Consider the following 24,827-nt stretch of genomic DNA (forward strand, 5'->3'; position numbering starts at 1 on the left):
CATATGCGGCTTATAAATCCTGATTGAATAAATTCACATTTTACAAAAACACTTACACCGCCGCTATTTCTAATTGCATTTACAGGTTTCTTTCTAATATATCCGAAATGTTTATATGATGATAAAAATGAATCAAATTCGCTTTCGTTATCACCCCAAGTTTCCACTACGCCGAATATATCAAACTGTTGCATATAACGTTTAATCTCTTGATCATTGTAGTATTTGCGTAGACCAGCTACATTCCACGTGGCATTATCAAGTTTATAAACAAGGTCACATGTATTCACGCCTCGGCCGCTTCCCTAGTCGATCCTCGGAGTGTCTTCGGTTTCAGTCGGAGTGTCATCATCGTCCAATGGAATTTCATCCCGTTGAGCTCGTCTATTGTCGTCCCGCTCCTCGCGATCACGTGCTCGTCTTTGGCGCCATTTGATTCCCGGCTTACCGCGTGCTGATCCAATTTCATAAATAGATTGATCTCGATCATTGTAACCGTAAATAGTGTCCTCGATTACCAACTTGTCATAGTTCATTGAGGCATAATTGCCTTGTTCACGCTCGGATATTAACCGTTTGCCTAATTCTCTGCGGATGGCTCTTGTTCTCTCAGTAAAATCCTCGTGAACGATATATGACGTGTTACGTAAAAAACGCTTTGCTTTATTCAGAATTTCATCTCTATCCTTGAACTTTGTAAATTTAACAATGATAGTGCATTTATCGGCACTAGCATTCGATTTCATACGATGTGCCCGCTCTATGTCAACATTTTCGAGATGTGGCAAATTTAAGTCATTTTTGATGAATGAGCGCACCTTATTTTCTGTTACATTCCATGGTTCATTGATTTTACCTTGTATACCATTGAATTTTAAGTTGTTGCGCTTCATTTGAGCTTCACAATTGTCTGTCTTGGATTTGAGAAAATCAATCTCTTTCCATAGGGATGCATTTTCTGATTTTAAATGATCATTTTCGATTTTCAGTTCCGCAACTGTAGTATGAATGTCATCAATTTTGGTATTTAAAGACAAAAAATCATCTCTGATGTCCTTTTTGAAGTCTCTCAAGTAGGCTAATACCTCAGCATTACTATTGTCATTACTGACACTTACACTATCCTTCCGAGCACCCGCGCGCTGTGTTTTGGGCCTGGCACCCTGATCCTGATTCATGGGGGGTGAATTAGCAACCTGGGCAAAAGAAAGCTTCTGTTGTCGGGTGGTTCTCTTAGGGGTGGGGTTCTCCAACAATTGCTCTGATCCAGGGCCGGGATTTCGCTCCACATCGCCGCACGTCGTCAAGAGTAAAGCACACGCTAATATCACTATTCTAAGAGTTAACTTTGCATTGTCCACATTCACTTTTATTCCAAAAATCCGACATTTAAATTACCCTGGCATAAAGAATGAACCGATTCTAACACGGTAGGTCATTAAATCCACTCCCATTGTCGAAATACTTAATATTTATCAAATATTTACACAGGTAAAAAATACTGCCGCCATTTTACAAGGGACGCAACTCGGCGTCTTCTTTACAGGCGTTCAAATGTCCTGGGATTACTAATTTTCGGCTTCTTATTCCGTCTCTATATGAATTTATTCTCAAATGAACCAAGTCACGTCAACGTAAAGAGGGAAGTTTTTCTTTCCAAACATTCAGGTTTTCTGGAAAACGAACGAACAGCGCCACAAGTATATTTAAAAATTACAACAAATTTAATTTCTGTCCTTTTCTATCAATAGTAACCAAAATTGTCCATGACTAAAAACGTTTGTCTCTACTTCTAGATCTTAACAAGAAAACTTATTATACATTTTACATTTCAAACCGAAGCTTAAGTTATTTAACGTTATGAGGAAAAATGAGTTGTCAAACCAATGCGTGTGCAAACATTTAGATGTCGACCAAAATATTATACTTGACCTGACGTTTTCGTGACTGCAAATTGGATTTGCCATTTTCGAAGAGACAGGTTAATATAGTTTTATTCACAGAACAGTTGACTAGCATGGACGCTAAACGTAGAGTATGTATACAGGCTTACCAATGGCATGTGCTAGTAGAATGCCATGGCAGAAGCTATATCTGTTGTACAATGTTATTGACCTTTCTGCAGTTTTATCTTGAGGTTTGAGTGAGGGGAGGGTGTTCCTTGAGGTAATACACAAACATAATATAATTTTATGATTCAGACATAGACTGCTGTATCAATAGCGCGCTTTTATTTGACAGCAATATTCCTGACAAAAAAATCAAATCTGCATTGAAATTCTTTATGTCTTAATTTAGAACTATTTTAAAATGTATCAAGGATTTTCATACTCCTCTGACGCTGTTATTCGAATGTATTTACACGTTAAATTTATTTCCCTAGAAGCTGTAAAGCGGAATGGAAATGTGCATATTTCTGGAGTAGTGGATCTGTGACAATTAAGTTTAAAATACATCAAAAGAGAAACGTAACGACTACATTCGATCAGTCGTTCTTTGTTCAATATTCATTAAATGCATGAAGTCATTTATATTTCAGCAATTGAGATCATTAGTTCCTGAACACCTGGTACCAAGTTCCTTATAAAAAAGAGAAAACGTACTTTGCATTGGTATAAATTATATTGATTTGCAGTTTCATACTTTGAAAGAATATACAGTTAAGCAAAATAAAAGTAAAATAATAAATTGAGTTTAAGAAAGTCATTTTGCTTAAAAACCAACAACGCTTTAATGTCTTATATGGGGCCATATCTCTCACATAAGGACTAGCTGCGATACAGCTGCAATAGTCCAGTCTGAATATCATTGTTTGTCTTTTTATGTCACATTTGACTGAGAATAAAGTCAAGTAAAGATCTAAATCAATACTATTTTCATTAACAATGTCAGGTTATTGACTTTAACACCAACTGCATTTTCCGCAGCGAACAAACTACATTTGTAATATAACATATCTTAAAAATGAAGAGAAGATGAATGCCAATGCGAATCAAAAGACATTGACACCTTAATGTTTACAATGGTTATACGAGAATACGAATATTTAAAACTTTGCTATTCTGATAAATGTCCTTAAAATGGATATCCAACCAGTGAAATTGTACACCCCAGGGGAGCAATATATTGTGTTTGCCAATTCTAATTTTCGTAACATCATTTGAACAGGACTAATTCTTATTTATCGTCAAGTCAGAGACGGATTATCTTAGAAAACAGACTGAATGTAGGTATTTTAGCATGTTGTCCTAAGATCAAGGTTAGTTTACGGATTTCGTTATACAATCTTAAAAAGCAAAACAGAATTAAACAAGACTATAGTCTTTTCTGGAAGAAACAGGATAATAGAAAAAAGCATAAATTGACAAAATAGCTATGAAAATATTGTTAATAAAAAGGATGTTAAACTGAGCAGACATGGTAAAACAGTGAAAAAAACATTTGAGATTGTCGCGACCACAAATTGATGAATCTTCAATATGTTAAGGGCAGAAATCGGGTGTCTGCTTTCTACTATGTTCTTATGCATAAATGTGCAAAATATATTTTAAATTCTTTAATTTAAACTTTTTAAAGCTGTAAATTAGTACAATTGTAAAGATAAAAAGAAAAGTCATAGTTTGTTAAATCAGTGACAATAATGATTTTTACGTTGATTGCGCCGTTGTTGATTTGATTTTGTGAAGCGGTATGTTTAAAAAATGGCTGACATTGTCAGATTGGAGATGGTAGTTTAAAATAAGCACCTACTTGAACAGTCGACTCAAATAAACGGGAGCTTTATTTCATCTAGTTGCGCATGCGAAATATGCTTGTCAGGAGGAGTTGCCTGTTACAAGTGCGTACTCATTTATAGTTTGTACATTCAATACTTGGAAACTGCATCAGATGTTTATACACACGATTTCACCAAAGGTATTTATTTGCATTAACGGCAACAGTATTACCCAACGGTCACTCTTGTTGTCTTAAGCGGTGTCTGTTGATTCATATTGAAACATGTCAGACGCATAACGTCATACATGTGATTCTGTTTCCCCTGATTGTCAATAAATTGGGTTAAATTGCAGTTTCTTATGCATGAATGTCGCGACTGTAATACTAAACGTTTGAGAAAAACACATGCCTAGTCATTTTATATTTCCAAGAATATAATATCACAGGAAACTTATTGCAAGTGCTTTTAGCAGTATTTATTCCCATACGGTATCTTCCTTGAATTTAATATGTGTAATTAAAGTGATAAAACATCGCATGGTTAAGATATTTTCGTAACACAAGGTTTAGAGTGTCCTCATTAAAAGGGAATCAGAAATTAGTTCATAGTTCTGCAAAATAATCAGGTTCACAAAACAATATCCTTATGCTACCAACTTAAAGGCAGTCGTAAAAGAACTTAGACAGGACAATACTGACATTATATAGCTTTTGTCAAAATGTGTGTCCTTTTATGTTTATATTGGTAACCAATAAAACACGGAGGATGTAAAGAATTTCCTATTTTTTTTCTGGGTATGTTTCAACCAAGGTTGAATCGCGGCGAGCAGAAATATGTCTAATTGTCAATGTAACGTTATAACGAACTATGGCGTCATATCTTCCTCTGTCTGAGAATTGATTGGCTGCACCCCATAATTTTAAGTATGTGATATGTTAATATTATTTATCATGTTTTATGTATTTTATTTGATACCAAAAAAACTAATTTGAAATATAAAACAATAAGAGCACAACCTGGCCCCAATATCACGAAAATACTCAGGTTAATTCTCAGTCTCAATCTCAACTCAATTTACCACAAAAAAGCATAGTATTATTCAAAATCTTGTATGTTTTTATACTTTTTTAAAACGTATTTTCTCATAGAATATGTTATTGAAAGATTTTGACAATATTTCAAAGGAAACTGATTCTAAAGTAAAACATATACTTGGGTAATTGTTAAAAGGCAATGAATTGTACTCAAGTACATTTTTGGCTGTAGAATATTTTTCCCTTGGAATCTAGACCAAAGATTTAAATCAACATATTTAATGATAAAAGGCGGTTTTAAAATGTGTAAAATCATATATTTCTTTCAATAAATTCTGATGTTTTATTGTAAAATGAGTTGAGATTGAGTTTGAGATTAGACTTAAGTTTTTTCGTTATATTGGGGCCTGCTTGCATTGGTGTCCAGTATCAATGAGTGTGTACACCATTTAAACTCCTAACCAGAAACCATTGCTTGTCAAAATTATATTTTTCGAAATTTAACAGTTGTGCTTTATCCTGCTTATTTAGTCTGAGAGCTGAAATAGGAACACCTGTTACGGCTTTGTAACCTCCTTTTAGGCGCACAAATCCACTCTGTTGTATATCTTGTTTAACCTGCAAAAGAAAAAACCCCGATACATATATGTAATCATATTAAACGCCATATTTAATCGTGTTGTACACCCAAGTATATCGTAATATTGTACAGGCTTTAAAGCGGTATTGTGTTCTTAAATCAACGAATTATATGCAGATAAGTATGATAATAGTTTCCTGAATTGGGCCTATTTGTTTCTATTGATATTTAATCGATTTGCAAATGGTACTGAATTTTATATATCATTCACTATCATTTTAACCACTCATAAATATGATTTTATTTCGCTGGTGTGAACCCTGGTGCACTTGAAGCGAAAGTTGGCTACTTTATTTTGGGTAAAATGGAACAGGGAATCCGATTCTAGCACCTGAAAATAAACAAACAGCAAAAAGTGTTCAATCTCAGTCGAAACAAAACCTAACAAAATAAGAAATATCATAGTTCTAAAATGAAAAATAATAATAACATAGCTTTATTGAAGAATAAGGTTGGTTTCTTGATCAACCAAAATGTGTTGGCCTCTAAACTGCTTTTGATGCTTATAAACAAATCATTGAACTTTCATCATCATCTAAGTTCTGATAATTCATATAATTATGACTTTACCGCTTTAAGTATCTGTTGATGATTGTAAATATTAACTTACAAAAAACAACCATTTAGTTTGTACAAGTAAAAATTAGTAGGGATCAACATTTTATTGTGTAAACTACAAACTAACTGAGCGAGCCAATGTTTATATCTGCCGCTTCACCTGATTTCAAGTAAAAACGGCTGACTTTGACTTACTGCAATAAATGTATTGAACAACTTGTGAAACTACCTTATCATTGCAGACAATAAAATGCTGACCAGTAATTCATATTAACGGCTTAACGGCAATGTTTGAATGCAGTATTATCCAACGGTAACTCTAGGTATCTTAAACGGTGTCTTTTAATCCATACTGAACCATGTCACACACACATAACGCCACTTATGTGATTTTTTTCCGTGACTGCATACACATAGAGTTAAATTGCAGTTTCTTATGCATGAAGGTCGCGACTGTAATATATAACTTTTGAAATAAACACCATGTCATTTTATATTTCCTAGAAAATATTACCATAGAAAACTAATTGCAAGTGCTTTCAGAACAGTATTCCCATACTTTATCTTGTTTCTATTTATATTTGGAAATATTATAAAAAAACATCGCATGGTTAAGATGTGTTCGTTATAAAAGGTTTAGAGTTTCCTCTTTATAGGGAATCAGAAAATAGCGCAAACTTCTGCACAATAATCAGGTTCACAACACAAAACGCTAACTATACCAATGTAAAGGCAATGGTGAATTAACTAAAACACTCGACAGAACAAGACTGACATCATTTAACTTTTGTCGGTGGATGTATAGTCAATGACACGTTATAAGGAACTATGAAGTCATACTTTCCTGTGTCTGAAAATAGAATGGACGCACCCAATGGTGTTGCATTTTTAAGTATGTTCTATGTTAATGTATTTAACCATTTTGTATGGATTGTATTTGATACAACTGATTCGAAATATGAAACAGTAAGGGCAATACCTGCTTGCATTGCTGTCGAGTATCAAAGACAGTTTCCTGAACTGGGTATATCATGCAAAATACAAGGTTGGTTTCTTCGATAAATGCATTAATCTAAATCGAAAGAGCATACAAGTACCTCTCATCATTTTTCCGGATAAACGTTCCGCTTCGTAAATGCCTTCACAATAAACTTAATAATGGCAACACATTTTTTATGTTATATTATGAAATAAATTTATAGAAGAACTGTGGGCATATATTGTTAAGGAAAGTCTTTTTTTGAAGAAATTATACATACTAGTATTGCTATGTTAAAATATGTTTAGGTTACACGAATTCATTTAAATACGAGTGAAATTAACTTATGAACAATCGAACGACACCTTTTAAATACAAAAAAACAGCATTTGTTTTTAATGTCTCAAATAAAAAGTTTTACTAGATTAAATGGTGATTAGATCCTCTGTTTTTCTATCCTCCTCGCAAACGATGCCATTGTTGCATATCAAAAACTACATATTTTGGTAAAACTTGAATATGTAACTTAATATGTTTTATACATATTCCTAGTTGTTGAATGTCGTCATATTTATGAAGAGCAGTACTATTAAGGCAATGTCAGAAACATTTCTCTGAACTATATCATGTTCATTAACCTTGTTATATTTCGCTGCTTGCATACGTAAACAACAATGAACGAACATACATGTATATATTTCCTTCCAGAAGAGCCAACATTCACTCTAAATAGCAAAGGTCATTCTCGGTCGCCTTTATTTAGGTCAATGATAAATTGCTTCCTATGGAAAAATATAAAATGCAATTATGATTTATATCTTATTTTATTTCAGCAGAAAATTGTTAGTTTGTGAGACGGAAAGGAAATAACACATTTGTTAGAAAATTGGAATTCTGTCTGACGAAACTGTAACATTGTATTGATAAATGAGGAATTTACTCCTAATAAATGTAAAAGTAATGGTTTCTTTTAAATAAGTGACTTTAAATCGCTTTGCGCTAGTTAGCGATGTGTGAAAAATGAAGTAGATGGGACCGTTCTATATCTCATATATTATGTAAAATCAACAAGAACAATAGGTTTGCGTTCAAACAAATGCGTAGTTTACCCAGGTAATGTTCAGCAGTCACTGAAAAAGGCATCAGCATAAATTAAAATCAGGTAATAACATTGCGAATACCATTTTAGAAAGTGAATTGAAAACATTTTAAATTGACCAGTTTTTGAAAATTAATTGTCTTTTATTAAGACTTATTCAGCTACGAAATCAGTACATGCGTGTTAAATCATTGCTCCAATACAGCATACATATTTTAATCGGGTTAGTAAAATATATATTTTAACCTTTTTCGGAAAGCAGTAAAAAGCTAACGAGCCATTATGGTAATGAGTGAAGTTAAATGACAGCTGTAAGAGACATGGTAGAATATATAATGATTCAAGCGAAGTAGCAAAATATGGAATATTAATATCAAAACATTGCATTGTTTAATAATGTTTGTTTTGGACAAAAATATGTCTGTATATGAATATGTGGAATATCTGGAATAACAATGACATTATTTGAATCTGGTTGTAGATAGTTTTATTTATGGCAAAGATATATATAACATACAAAAATATCAAATGAATACAGAATAACAGTACAACTATACTGTAGATGATACAAGATTTACTGCTGATACTAAAATCGATTACATGGATAATGAGCGAGAAATTGTAACTATGACAACCCCATGTAGCGTTTCATGGAGCATTTGAAAACAATATCTGTCACTTGATTACGTTTCTACAATTATATTAATTTCAGCATGTTTAAATGAAAAATGTGTGACTTGAAAACATGTCATATTATTTTATGTAGGTTTCCAAGTACTCTGACGGAAAACATTTTTATACCATAACCACGATAGTTAAGATTTTCTTTTTACAGGACATAAATTATAACGATCGACGCACGTATCATAACGCTGTTATTGATCACTTTCTATGCAGTAAATTTTCATTAGAGAGGTACCGTGAGTTGAAGTAAAACTAAACTTTATTTTAGCGAAAGAAATTAAAAAAAACAGTTTTATTAATGGTAAGCTGTAGACTTAAGTTTTCATACAAGCTGTTTTAGGCTATTTTACTGCTGACTCAAAAGTATTTTCTGTGGAAAGAATTTCTATTCAGCCATTGTATGGACGTGATTTACCCCAAAGCACATATATATTACGAAGCATATGTCATATAATTTGTTATAGAAATAAAAATCAACTATAGACGTATGTTATTGTTATTTATATAAATAAATGATACATTACGAAAAATAGAAAAGCAATCGATAAACCTACCTACCATCATGGTACCAACCTATCCTATTTATGGTGAGGTAAGTGGAAAAAATCATAAATATACTATCATAAAAGCCTAAGTGTTGTCTCTTTAATAAAAATATAAACGTTTTATTATGATGTGTACCGAAACGTTGACAAGAAGTGAAAAGCAACGTTTGATCATTTTCGTCTTGGATTCGAATTAGCAAAATGAAATAAAGTATTGCTTTTAACGTAATTAAGCTTAATTGATGTTTTCCTTATTTGGAACGGGATTGTCATTAATTAACGTTATTTATTTAGGTAAGTGTAGCTTATTTCTGCAAAAATCGATCTTGACATAGTATTTTTTCTACATTTTGCTTTGAACTCATTTTACGTCAATGCACTACTCAAACATCTCTCACATAAAGAGTCCATGAAACGCTCAACTCTGCCGTTAAATGAACTATATAAAAGAGATGTCGAGATGACGCTGATAAATCAAAACCACGGCCAGAAAATTTTACATTATTGGACAGCTCAACAATTCTTGAAACCGACGTTTGGCATTCCGCAGCCTAGACACAACGGCTGTGTTGGAAGGATGACTGTTGTCTCCATTATCATTTACAGGACAATTTATGCAACCACAGAATCTGCGTTGGCGGAGATAGCGGATCATTAAAGTGTATTCACGGTGTAAAATGAGATTTACCAATGCGCCAGATAAAGCCTTCGGTTACTTGAATAAAATGTCAGTAACTGAAGCATTTATATTATGTTTTATGATCTTCATCGTGCGCCAATGTTTGTTTCCCAAGTGAGGTGCTTAAGATTTCTTGTTTCTATTATGTCGCCGCTACGCATTTCTTTCACAATTTCAATCAGTGTAGCTTTTCTATCCTAAATTTAGTTATTGAAGTTCAATATTATGTGTCACACCGTTTTTGGACATCTTAGCGAATGCTTAACGAAGAAATAGAAAATGTTAACTATAAACGCATCCTTAATCGGCAAGCAATACGTATCGCAAGATACATTTGACCGTATTTCATCTAGTGCAATACGGACATATTCCACTTTATTGGCATCGTCTTACGGCATGTTTAATTGCGCAAAATGGTTAAAATGGCATCATAACACAAAATAGGGCGTCATTAAAATGTATTTGTTTTATATCATAACGTGTCTTTTAAGTAATTTTAAACAAAACTGTTATCGTCGATTTGTTATTTCCGAATCTGCAAATATCCACTCTCGGAATACAACCTCCCTGACTAAAACGTTGTTCTTATAACCCTTTTTATCCTGTCACCTGCATACAAATCGGTCCAATAACAAGGTGCCGTGTAAACTTTAGTTTATTAGGATAGTAGACCACGTGATGTTTATCTACAGTCAGGTGGTCATGTGACCGCGAAAACGAACTTCTTTTATATATTCTGCAATGTCAGAAGAAAAGCAGAACTGCCGTTTCAGTATCTTATCAATGGACCACTAACAGCCGACCTCAGCAATCACTCGCCCATAAAGTCCCATCATTATGCAAAATAATGACACTGGCAAAACAATCGACCTGAAATCTTCATGAGATGTGAAAATCTTACTCCACCCGCAAATGCTGGAAACTGTGAAACAGCATTCAACGATACTCGTCGATAGTTTATTCCATTTCTGTGGTGAATGACAAAATCTCACTTACAACAGAAATGAATGATCTCTTTGCCGGTGCAGTTATGATCATTCAACACTATCAACATCATTTAAATCCATTTAATATGTTGCGATTGTTTGTAAACACTCGTGATCTTGAATTTTGACCTGTGTACTGTACTCTGACTTGCGGAATAATTGTTACATCATCAGATAATGTTCAGAGACTGATCCATGCTTATGCACGTTTAAAAGTATTTTTATGTTTTGAATTGATATTGACGTATTAAAATGCAATGACTTTGAATATAAACGTACTAAAAAAGTTGAACAGTTTTACGAACTATTTTGGGGGCGATTTAAACATGGATACCGAGTGTGATGACGTCAACAGGGAAAAACAGTTGTCCCCCTTACTTTTAAAGATTCTTATTAATTTTAAGGTTTTATAGTGTTTAATTGAACAAAGTAACAGGATAAATAGAATACTAGGTTAGTGCCGTGGATGGAGAAAGTTTATCTGGCTCGGCTGCGGATTTTATCGGGTTCGCCTTCGGCTCACCCGATAAATTCCTCCGCCTTGCCAGATAAACTTCCTCCATCCACGGCACTAACCTAGTATTCTCTATTTAAATGGTTTACAACGACGTTACGCTTTGATATTTTATGTGATAGTACCAAAGTATAAAACACTTTATTTTCGGTTTTCTGGTTACTTTAAAAGCCATCTTCCAAAATAAAGGGAACCTCTCAATGTTGCATTACGATTTGTTTCAAATGACAGATAGAAAGCAATTGCGTTTATATCACAAGCACTTAGGTTAAAAGCAATATTTATGCAAAAAGCTGCAGAAAAAGAAGTCAAAGCAAGTCAAGAAATGAAAGTAATATAAGAGCAACTAAACATGGTTCTAAACTTTGTTAATCTGCAGTGAATGTAACATTTTAAAGCAACAACCATTTCCTCAAAAAGTGGAACCATCTATCGCCAGATGATTTTAAAGCTGCTGTTCCAAACAACAGTTCTATCTGATCTGGTGTTCTAAGAATTCACAATTCAAAAATGCCTCATAACTTCAAGTTGCTTACCTCCAAGATTACTGTTGTGCAGTATCCACTGCACTTTATCTTATGGATGCTGCAAAAAAAGGTGTTTTTTTTTAATTAACTCCAACGCCTTTACAATTATTCCAACTACTGCCCCAGAACCCGTTCCTGGATTATTATTATATAAAATAATTACGAGTGAATATATATTAATTAGACTCCTAAAGGCATATATGTGACGAAACCTGAAATTTTACATAGTTGCGCACTCGAGTCTTTTGTCTGAGAATATTGACGAGAACAAGTGTCCATAATAAAAGACCATGGGGAAATATAAGGATATTTTTTTCTGAATTATCCAATGTCTGATGATCGTTATAGGAAATCCCTGTCTAGCACTAATTTTAGTATGTCTGATAGCATCATTCGTACCAGCAAATATATAAAATTTTCTAAAAGCCTAACTCTCTGCATCTTTAAGTGAACACAAAAAGAAAAATGGATTGACATTTCAAAAACATCAACCGTTAATCACTTATTCACTCTATTTACCATGCTATTCGCCAAAAGAAACACAAAATAGTGTCTCTTGTCTGGGTATTCTTTAGCATGCGTGTGTAAGCAGTTTTTTTATAGAAAAAACACAAGGCTCAAATGTGGAAATGAGAAGGAGAAACAAAAATATATTTAATGTTGATGTTCTTTTATAATTACATAAATTAACAATAAACATGGTACATACAACTAAAGCATTGTTATTTAAGACGGATATCATGCAAACTTTACTAAAAAACAAAAGGTTAACACACAATTCATGAAGGTATCCGGGCAACAATTAAGCTTGTAATATTTTACAAAAACTAACATTTCACCGTATATGTATAGTTAGAGTTATAGTTTACTCTTTAGTTAGTAAATTGCTGTGAACAAATAGAAAGTTTTAAATTTCATTCCAGAAAAGCCGGAATATACTCTTGATAGCACCAGTCTTTCTCGGTTCGCCTCTAGGTAAATGGTTAGTTACTTTCTATGAACTCATACCTTTTGCAATTATGATTTATGTCTGGTATACAAATCTCAGGTTTTTCAGACTCCGAGCCTATTTGTTAGAACTTTGCATGTATCGTCAACAGCACTGCCGGTGTTTGGATGGAAAAAGAGCTTAAGGCAGATGTTTCATTTCCCATATTTTTTTGATAGCTGTCATGTATCATTTTGCCGAGCTAGAAGATTTTCATCAGATAATTGCTAGTTTGTGTGAAAGCAAATAACACATCTGATAGAAAATTGGGATAATCTCTGACGGAAATGTATTATTCTATTGATAAATGAGGAATGTATTCCCATTATTGTTCTGAAAGTTATAGTTTTCTTTAAAATGGCGTTTAAGCCGATTCTGAGCTAGTAAAATATGTGTAAAATATAGAATTGATATGGCAATTCTCTATTCTAAAACGATATGTGAAATTAACAAGAAAATAGATGAGGACTATTTGTAAAACAAAAATGAGACAAATTCAAATCAGGTAATAGCGTACCAAATACGGTTTGAAGAAGTAAATTGATAACATGGTAATATGGCCAATCAAAATAGATAATTAGCTTGTAAAAGGACTAATTAAGCTGCACCTTATAAAGTACGTACTATTTTTTTGAGAAAATAGTCGAAATCTTACGAGCCGTAGCTGTAGTATATATCAACTCGGAAATATAGAATGATTCAATTAAGGTACACAATAATGTAATTTCAATATCAAAAAATTTGCATTTTAATAATGTGTTTATTCTAAAATAGTATGTCTGTTTATAAATATTTGAAATAACAATGACATTATGAGAATCCTTTTTGTAGATACCTTTATACATGGCAAAAAATGATATAGCATACAAAAATATGCAAAACAATACAGAAAAACAATTATACCGAAAGCAGATATCTAGGAGTTCTAATACTTAAATCGATTACATGGATAATGAGCGAGCATTTGACAATACATTTCAGTTACTTGACTACGTTTCTACAAGGATAGTAAAGTAAGTATATTTTATAACAAAAGAGCACTTGCATATTGTTTTCGATATCTTCTGATTGGAAGTATTTTTCGAAACATAAACATGAAAGTGAATAGGTGCTTTTAACAGGGCAATAAAAAACACTGTCACCTTGACTCCCGAAATGCACGCTGTGATTGTGCATTTTCATAGGCAGTGAATTCCATATCTAGCATTATTTTAACGATACATTAACAATCACACACCCAGATTTATACATGGTAAGCTGTAGATGTTATGAAGCATATATTATAGAATCTCAAAAATAATTATAATATATGATAAAATAAAAACTATAGACGTATGTGATAAAATAAAAACTATAGACGTATGTGATAAAATAAAAACTATAGACGTATGTGTCGTATGTATATGGAAGTGATCCATTACGAAAATAGAACAAAAATCGGCATTCAGCGGCCTAGACAGAACTGGTTTAATGGATGGATGACTGCTGTCTCCATTAAGATTAACAGGATCATTTATGCTACCAAAGTAACGGCGTTGGTGGAGATAGTAGATAATTTAAGTCCATTCACGGTGTAACATGCGATTTACCGACACGCCAGATAAGGCCTTCGGTTACTGGAATATAATGTTAATACCTATAGTCATACATATTGTGGTTTATGGTCTTCACCGTTCGTCGTGATTTATTTCCAAAGTGGGGTATGTAACACCTTATCTGGCGTATATTATGTCGCCGCCAGGCAATTTCCACATCAGTGTAGTATTTAGCTACACTAGGTAAGTATTGAAGTTATATAATTTTAAACTATTTGTTAATGTTATGTTTTAAGTCGTTTGTGCATGTCTAGTCAAAAGCATCACGAACAAATGTTTATTATATGCGCATCCTTAATCTGCACGCATTATGTTTCGCAAGATACATTTGTCCGTTTTTTATCTAGAGATATACGACCTTATCTTACTCTAGTGTATTATTGCGCAATGTTAGAAAGGTTAACTTGTCATGTAGTAAATAGTACAATTCTTTAATTCCTGTAACATAGATTGGCCTTTAAGGTACCACGCGTTGATTTTGTATTAGAGTGGCTACACGCGCATTCCTTGACATAATACAAACATAATATAATATTTGTTTACGCAAAGATGTCAAATGGATCAATGTTTAATTTTTTAAATTGGGATTTTTGATTTGAGATAAAAATACACCGAACCTGTATTTTTTCCTTTTTATTTAGGAATATCAATTTTTCTGACTAAATCCCTACGAATATTCAAATTTATCCATTGAAAATATCCAAACAAATTTAAAACTTAAACATTAATTTTGCTATTCCTGTTTGTTTTCCCTCGTATATTTACATCATTTTTGTAACAACAAAGCATGATGGAAAAGTGTAAAACATGAAAACTTAATGCGCATCATTTATTCACACTAGCTGGTTGATGATGATAAAAAGATACATAGTTTATGATGACAAGATAGTTTTTGACAATAGTAGTAATACAATTAAAATTACACTTTGCTGGCAAATTAATTAGTGTTTCGTTCAATTCGAGTAGATTGATTTTTAACTCCAAAGACCGCAAATGTCATACAATAAAATGCACACATGAACACAAAACCATTGACGTCAAATAATTTCATCAAGATTTGTTGTATCTAAGCCATACTTAAAGAATTGAAGAAGTCTATACTGAAACCAAAAAATACATGCGTGATATGGTGCTTCTTTAATTAATATACATCGTGAAGTATTTCTGGTCGTCAAACAACATAATGTTAAATATTGACACAATGCGTTCTATTTAAAGGACACAATAATATATCGCTTTGCTTATTTATTGTCTTACGCCTTATTATAAAGCAGAATACATACATATCTTACGTTTACATTTCCTTCACATTGGACTTAGCTGTGTAATAGAATCGATCTGGAAGCATTTTCCAGTTTCTTCCTCATTAAAACCATCGCCCTCCCTTTCAAGACCCTAACATAATTGATTTCTAAACCGACCCATATGTACGTTCTGAAATGCTTAAGATAGGAATCGAGGTGATTTCTCTTCGATGAGAGATATCGCGCCATGGAAGGTTGGGACTGAAAAACGGTGTTTGATTTAAATTTCAATTACACGTGCTAACACGTCTACATTGCACCGGAAAACATTGCAAAACGAATGACGTGGCAAATGTATGCATTCATTGGGATGCCATAAAACTTTTTAACCTTCATAAGTTGAACAAATGTATTAATCTAACTAAAGGTTTTCGGAGTTTCATTCAATGACAATAATTTCCTGAAGTGCAAAGTCATACAAAAGTGAAACAAGAAATGTTTATACCGATTTTGACCACCATGCCTCAAGCATTATGACAAATAATAGATATGTTTTACTCTTAAATATCTATCACTTATCAAAACCAAGTGGGCCCACTTTTTCCGGATCGATACCATATATCTGTATGAATTTATCGGAAACTGTCATTTTCATTTTTACTTTTTGTGTGTTGTTTCTTTTCAGAAATACGGATAAAATGGAGTCGTCAATTACACTAAATAAACAATTAATATAAAACCACATTTCTGCACACGTGCTTAATCATCGCCTTAACTTCTTGCTTTGTAGTGATGCGTCTGTTGTTTAGTAATTGTTCGGCATTTTCAATGTACATTTAAACCGGATCATGGTAGAACGTTATATATTTTCATTTTTTATAGTATGCAACCATGTGTAAACACTCAATGATGATAGGTTACTGTCAGATTTCTGTTCAACAGCGATGCTTCCTCGAAAGCATACGTCTAAGGACCGGTTTAATTGCAAGAATTGTTTTAAACATATTCGTCGTTAAGGTCGTCTTCTGTATGTACAAAGACATAACTTCATAAATAGGCCTTGTGTAAACGAAAAACGGCATAACATATTATATAAGAGCTAACCGTAATATAATCATCCCACCAAAAGAGAAATCTAAATCTTAATTAGCAGTCATTTGTATTATCAATCTGGTTGCAATTCAAAAATATTAGCAGTATCCGTGTAGTTTTCATTGTAAAACCCACCAAACCGGCGTCCCTACGTGTGGTTTTTTGACGTAATACATGGAGGAAAAAAATCGTTATAGCTGGCGATCTGGACATCATTGGTTGCTGGGTTGATTGAGATGGTCCACATGGAAGCGACAAAGCATTCACAGTTGCAGTTGTTTCTTGCTTGCCGTCACCAATCGCCAAAACGTAGGTATCACCTTTGCCATGGACGTAACGACATATTGGTATTTGTGTTTTTACTAACTCGGCGCGAGTCTTTGACATTACTTGTTCTTATACCCTTTTTGCTTTATTTTTTTTCTGGAACACAAACGAATATTATATGTGTCTCTTCTTTAAAAGTCTTCTTAAAAGGGTATATTCATTACATTATTTTTGAAATGAAATGGGTTTTATGAGGAAAATCTCGTTTTACCTGTACGTTTATTATTATTTGTTTTATTGAAAAGTTTCCATAAGTTAATGCATACTTTAATAAGATTTACCTTTTGCGTTTTATCTTTATTAAGGATTGTTGGGATAAGAGTGAGGTTTGTGCACATAAACTGGTTTAAACCCCCAGTAAATTCATATTTTACTGACCGTTCCAAGGCGGTAACTAACAATTTTTGATAAACATACCTATTTATTATATATATAGTATGTATGTACTGTGCTGTTTGTGGAGTTTTGTGCTGCTCTTCTATGTTTCTTGTTTGTGATTTTGTGTTCTATGTCTTTGGCGTTTGCCCAGTGCCACTAAACCTGGTCTATGTTCAAAATGTTTGCTACTGAGCTTGTTTCTGTAGCTTTTTGCATAAATATTGGCTGTAAAGATTAAAAGATTAAAATAAACTGTTTATTTACAAAGACGGTGTTTTACGTTGACGACTTTGTTAAAGCGGTGTGTATAAACGTTCTACTATTCATTTCACGCGTTTCGTTAGTATAGCGTGAAATATTTGTCTTGGCGAAATGTTAGTAATTTAATACAGTAGTGGTCAATCTTGCACGAGGATTTCGTGCTAAATTGGTATATTAACGTGTAGAGTCATTTTACCAGTCGACTTCACTCAGTTCACTTCGTAACCTAAATTTTCACTTCAATATTTTTATTGATTTTGTTTCACTGTTTTATATCCGTATTTGAAACCAGACAAATGAATGAGGTTCGACATTCATACTTTGTGGATCGACACTTGGCAAACGAACACATGTTTCCAGAGTTAACCGTCTCTGGTTTTGCCTGGCCGGTCGGTTGCAATGCATAGGACTTTATTAGCCAGTGAACTTCATTGTGTTGTGCTCTACATAAATACGTGTGCTCGTTTTATACTTACTTAAACTGGCTGCATGTCATCATCTAATAAACAACTCGTCTGGTATTGCACACTTGTGTTGTTGTTTTTATGGTAAAAACGAAGTATAGCAAAGACACACTGAATATAAATTGTTTTCCAAATGCTATTGTAAATCGTGGGAAATTAGCCGCTCTGCTTGTCTCAATATTTCATATCGATTTAGATATCATTTTCACTTCTGATTTTTGTTTCTCTCATATTATCGAATCCCACAGGATATTTTATCTGTCAGAACTGAGAATTGGAAGATTAGATGGCATTTGAGAGGATTTTTTCCATTTAAATTTTCATATTTAAGTTTGATTTTAAGAAACAAACTTAATCAAAGTTACGTCCGGCAAGACACTTTAATTAAGTTTTACTGAGCTTATTAATTTGTTGTATGACTAGTATAAGAAACACGTAAAGTGTAAAGTCGGGTTTTTCACAGCCATATAAGTCTTTGGAAAACTGAACGAACTTCCTCAAGTGTTTTTTTTTTTAAATTACAAATTTTATTTCTGTTTTTTTTCTAATCATAACATCAACAATAGGTATTTTTCCGTACTCAATACGCGATTACCATAGCAAATCATTTATGACGTAGCAATATGTCCCCTCTAACACGCCAGGTATTGTCTGTCAAATGAAAAATGAGGCTGACCGTATAAAGCAGTTGGAACTGTTTACTAGTATACAGCTCTTCAAGTGTCAAAAACGTGTATATCTGAACCGTCGGACATGCAATGTGAACATTTTTCAGTCCACGTGTAAATTTTATCTTACATCCCCGTAGAGATTGCCAACTGCATGACAACTTCGGACGGTTCATCTTTACACCAAACGTTCGTTGTCCTGCAAACGTGGTTTGTAAATGATGACTTACCTAGTATCTATGCTTATAAATATATGTGTGAAGCAAATATTCAAAAGTAGTTTTCAACATGTCGTTTGTCCTTGATTGACCTTCATCCATGTGCTTAGAAAATAATCGTAGCTGCTGGTTTTGTCCCTATAGTTTCCATTATATTATTCACAATTTAGGAGGTAGAATCCCAGAGAAAATCGACATTTTCATTTTTCGACGGCCTTACAGTACTTTCCCAATATGGTTTGGTATAGGTTTTTTTTTCAAATTCCCTTTTCATCTATAAAACTATTTCCAATGACACCACAGTAATATTGTATCACCAGGCATCAAAAACATAACAAATTGTACAATGGGTACCTGAATTAGCTCTTAGTTAAATAGAAATTGCAACATATACATTTAAGGCATGAATTGCTGTATTGATGGCATGGTATTAACGCAGTTGGTCTGGTTAAAGTATGTGAGTCCGAATAGTTCATTATTGCATTCAAGATTTGTTAAAAAATACTTCATTTCATTGAAGAAAACCTTACAGTAATTACTTTTAACCCAATCTGTAAATGAAACGAAACCATTTTTTATCAAATAAAGTCACAATAACTCAAGAGAAAAAAATCAATCACATCAAATCACTTTAAAACGTAAAATAGAAACACTTGTGACAAAAATACAATTAACATATCATGAATTCACACTTCCTAACATGTTGATTGAATATTTTCCGGGCCTGCTGTCACAGTTTACTATTAACATGTATATTGTTATGCGATGATTCGCGATGCGCACATATCCGAAGACGTTCATCGGAAATGTTTGCAATTGCCGAACAAAAGTTCATTTAAAGATGCACTATTTCTCACAAATAAAGTTTACCACAATCTTTTCAAATGTTTTAATTTACCAAAACGGATAAATAAATGTCGAAAACAATGTTTGATTTCAAAGAAGTGCTAAAACATGTTATTTCTACCTTATGAGACAATAGTAGATCAGAGTAAATATGTAATCACTCACCAATTATTTATAGTTTTTGCGTGTTCAGCTATTAAATACACGGTTACAATCTTGTAATCAATAATTCATGTTTTCCATCTATACATTATTTAGTTAGTAGTTAAAGGTTTATCACTCAAAATGTCGCCCATTTTCCCAAATGTGTCTTGATCTGTTGAAAGCCAACAGCAATTTGTTGAATCCGATTCAATAAGTGCGTCCAAAAAGCAATAACAAAATATTTTTATAAGTTTAAACAATTACTGCATCATATCTTAAAAAGTGTTTTGCATTAGGTACTCTAAATTGTATTCCTTCTTCTGCAGATAGAATGTGGATCCCTAGTCAGAGAAGAACTCGGGGTTTACCTTTATGATTATTTTTAAGTTTCCCCAATTTAATGCATACTTTGATAAGATTTACCAATTACGTTTTTACTTTATTCGGGTTTGTTGGGATAAGAATGAGGATGTGCACACAAACTAGTAAAGGCCCCAGTTAATTCATTTTACTGCCCTTTCCAAGGCGGAACCTAAACATCCTTGGTAGGCATCCCTAGTATTATATATTATAAAAATATGTAATGGCTTGTTTGTGGAGTTTTGTGTAGTTGTTCCATTTGTCTGTTTTCTGATTATTTGTTTGTGTGTTCTATATCATTGACGTTGACCCTGTGTCACTAAACGGGATTTATGTTCAAAAATTTGACTACTGGACTTGTTTCTGTAGGTTTTTATATAAATATCGAGTGTACTGTGCATTGGTTGCCATGCATTACAACTTCAGTTGCTTGTGTGCATTTCAAACATACCAATCGTGTTGTACCTTTGGAATGGGTAAATGTTTCAAAAAACACTTTTAGTTTTCAGCAGTCAACCTTGTGAGGAGGCCTGTATTAATTTATTTGTTTATCAATCAAACTTTGATACATACCATTCCCATTATACAATTATGAAATAGATACTTGAAAACGCATAAGTAGTATATTTTTAAAATAATGTTGTTTCTTTGAATATTGCTATTTACCTCTTGCAAAAAAACAACGTTCAACATGCTCTGGCAAATATATTTTGCATGGGATTTATATCCTACACGATGGGTATATTTATTTTTCGCCCCCTGTCTGTTTATACAGGATGTTAGAATATACAATTTGCCCCACCATTTCATATGCTTCTTGTCCAATAAGCACCTAAAATATTTAGCAGAATTATAATTCGTATCTGTTATTACATCATGCACTAAATATATTGAATATATTAAGTGAATTCAATGAGTAACTTCGAGAAGTATCCGATACTCATTGTCATTTTTTTTTATTTTATTTGTATTTATAAATGAATCATATCATATACTATAAACTTGCTTACACTCGCTACTTTCAAACATTTACGACAATGAACGAACACATATTTATATATTTCCTTCCAGAAGAGCTGGAACTCACTCTTTATAACACTGGTTTTTCTCGGTTCGCCTTAAGGTCCATTGTTTATTGATTCCAAGGGACTCACATCTTATGCAATTATGATTTATGTCTTATATATTCATCTCAAGGGTCTTAAGTAATTGGCAAATTGCTAGACCTTTGCATATTGCTTTATGAACGCTTCTGTTTTGTGGATGGAAAAGAGCTTAGAGCATACTTTTCATTCTTATCCGATTTTTCTGAAAATGCCATGTATCATTTGGACAAGCCATAATGTGTTTTAACAGAAAAATCCTAGTTTATGTGAGAGCAAATAACACATCTGGTAGTTTGGATACTGTCGGATGGAAACTGTATAATTGCGTTGACAAATGAGCAATTTTCTCCTATTAAATATTGTAACAGTTATGGTTGTTTTCAATGGCTTTTATAAGCCGCTTCTATGCTTATGATGATGGAAATATAAATAGTTAAGGTCGTTCTATATTCCTATTCCAAAACGATATGTAAAATCAACACTAGGGATGCGTGCGTACCAATGCGTAGCATACCCAGGCAATTTGTGCAGCAGTCGGTGAAAACTGCCGTTCAGCTAAAATGGGAATATATATAATCAGGTTAAAGCGTTGCGAATGTTGTTTGAAAAAGTAAATTGATTTCATGTTAAATTGACCAATTTTTAAGAACTATTTTTCTTTTATAACGTTTTATTCAGCTGCACCCTATCTAATGCTTGTTTAATAATTGTTCCAAAACAGCATAACTATATTGAATGGGTCAGTCAAAAAACATGTAAACATTTTCCAGAAAACAGTAAAAGCCTACGAGTCATTTTGCTAATGATTGAAGGTAAATGGCAGCTTTACTAAACAGTAACCCGGATATATAGAATAAATCAAGCGAAATAAAAACACATGGAATTTCGATATCAATTAATTGCATTTTTAATGATGTTTATATTTGAGAAATATTTGTCTGTATGGCCGTATTTGAATCAAATTCTAAACAGCTCTGTTTATGGCAATGACAGATATATCTTACCAAAAATGTGCAAATGAGTACAACATAACAATACTCCTGTTATGAAGATACGAAATACATATCTTAAACTGCTGATACTAAAATCAATTACGTTGATAATGAGCTAGAAATTGTAAAGCAGTTTTGAAACATCAATAGTTTAATGAAAGTAAAGAGGTGCTTTTACCAGGCCAGGTATATATACAAGCTGTCCGTTGCAACAATGTTATTTTTTTCCGTTATGCAGCGCGACACTTTTTTTAATGCTGACACCAAAGTAATTTCTTTGGAAGAATTTTTTTTAGCATTTCCGTGTATGCTCTATGCTACAGAACGCATGAATAAAATGAGGCATATAATAATAGAATCTCAAAAATCAAAATCAACTATAGACGTATGTGTTTTATTCAATAAATAAATAATCCATAATAAAATACAAAAACGATGAACATACCTACCTACATACATACCTACCTACCTACGCTATGTTAGATAGGTAAGTGGCAAAACGCAATACTATTTTATCATACAAGGTTCATTTAATAGGGACAATAACGTTTTATTTTTTTGTCTACCGAAATGTTTACAATATTTATGCAAAAAGCTACAGAAACAAGCTCAGTAGCAAAGCGTTTAAACATAAACCCGCCAAAGACATAGAACATAAAATCACAAACAAGAAACATAGAAGATAGCAAAAAACTCCACAAACAGCACAGTGCATACATACTATATATAAAAAATAGGTAAGTTTATCAAGAATTGTTAGGTACCGCCTTGGAACGGTCAGTAAAATGTAAATTTACTGGGGGTTTAAACCAGTTTATATGCACAAACACTTAACCCTAACCCTACAAGACGCGAAAGCAACGGTTGACCATTTCCGTCTTGGATTTAAATTAGAAAATGATTTTTTTTTGTTCATTTCAGTTAAATTAAGCTTAATTGATGTTTTCTTTATTCGAAGCAGTGTTTGGTAGAGCGTAATATTGTGAACACGCTTGTAATGATTGACGTACTACTAGCACTAATATAGGTTTTGAAGCTTTATTTGTGTAACAAACTATCTTGTCATAGTATTATTCGACATTGTGTTTTAAACTCATTTTAAATTTAAATTAATGCACGTATATCTCCCATATGAGGGTTCACGAAACGATCATCTCTCCCGCTATATTAAATAAAAAACCAAAGGATGTCGACCGGTGATAAATTAAAACCACAGGCGGAAAACGCCAAATTATTGGATAGCTCATCAATTCTGGAAACCGACGTTTGGTATTCCGCGGCCTAGACAGAACGGCTCTGATGGGAGGATGGCTGTTGTACTTTGAAATAAACAAGACATTTAATGCTACGACAGACACTGCGTGGTCGAAGGCAGCGGGTCATTAAAGCATATTAAATGTGCAAAGTGAGTTTACCGACTAGCCAGTTAAGGCATTCAGAAAGCAATTGTTTTATGATCAAAAGCACATAGGAGGAAAGCAAGTTTTGAAATCAAAGAAACAGTGGAGCAACTGAACATGTTACAAAACTTGTCTGCAATGATTGCTACATTTAAAAACAATTTACAAGTAGAGCCAGCTTACGCCAAATGAGGTAGAAGTCGTTGATTAGAACAGAAGATTGAGAAAAACAATTCACAAACGCCTCATAATTTAAAGTTGCTTTCCTCCAAGATTACTGCTGTTTAATCTCCAATGTACGTTACCTTACGGATGCCACAAAAAAAGGTTATCCAATTAACGCCAACGCCTTTATATTAATTCCAAAACCTATCCCAGAAACCGTTCCGGTATTATGAAGTAATATAATTACGAGTTAAAATGTATATTGATTAGGCTATTTAACTCACACACGGAAGAATGAAATTTAAATAAGAATTGAATATAAGGAGCGGCGTTAAAATCAACATATAGCTGTTTTCAATGAATTTATTGATATATTATATTTTGGTGACATACAACTAGAGTAAACAAACTCATTTCTATGCGTTTTAACAGGAAACAAGTTTGTACTAGTTTTCTGGGAATATTAACGAGTACTTGTGTCCATATAAAAAGATGAGGAAGTACTCCTCGGCAGGGTTAAAACCTTAACGCCGTTGGTGAGGGATTGCACCTTAACCACTAGATTACTCGCGTCTTTTACCACTAGACTATTATCACCATTTTACACCTACACCAT

At 33.1% G+C, this 24,827-nt stretch overlaps 1 pseudogene; it reads right to left on the bottom strand.

The window, feature by feature from the left end:
- Positions 1-305: 305 nt before the first annotated feature.
- Positions 306-24,827, bottom strand: part of LOC128208709 (neuroendocrine convertase 2-like) — a 117,631-nt pseudogene continuing 93,109 nt past the window's right edge.

This window comes from Mya arenaria, chromosome 11 (genome assembly GCF_026914265.1).
Source record: "Mya arenaria isolate MELC-2E11 chromosome 11, ASM2691426v1".
Lineage (NCBI taxonomy): Eukaryota > Metazoa > Mollusca > Bivalvia > Myida > Myidae > Mya > Mya arenaria.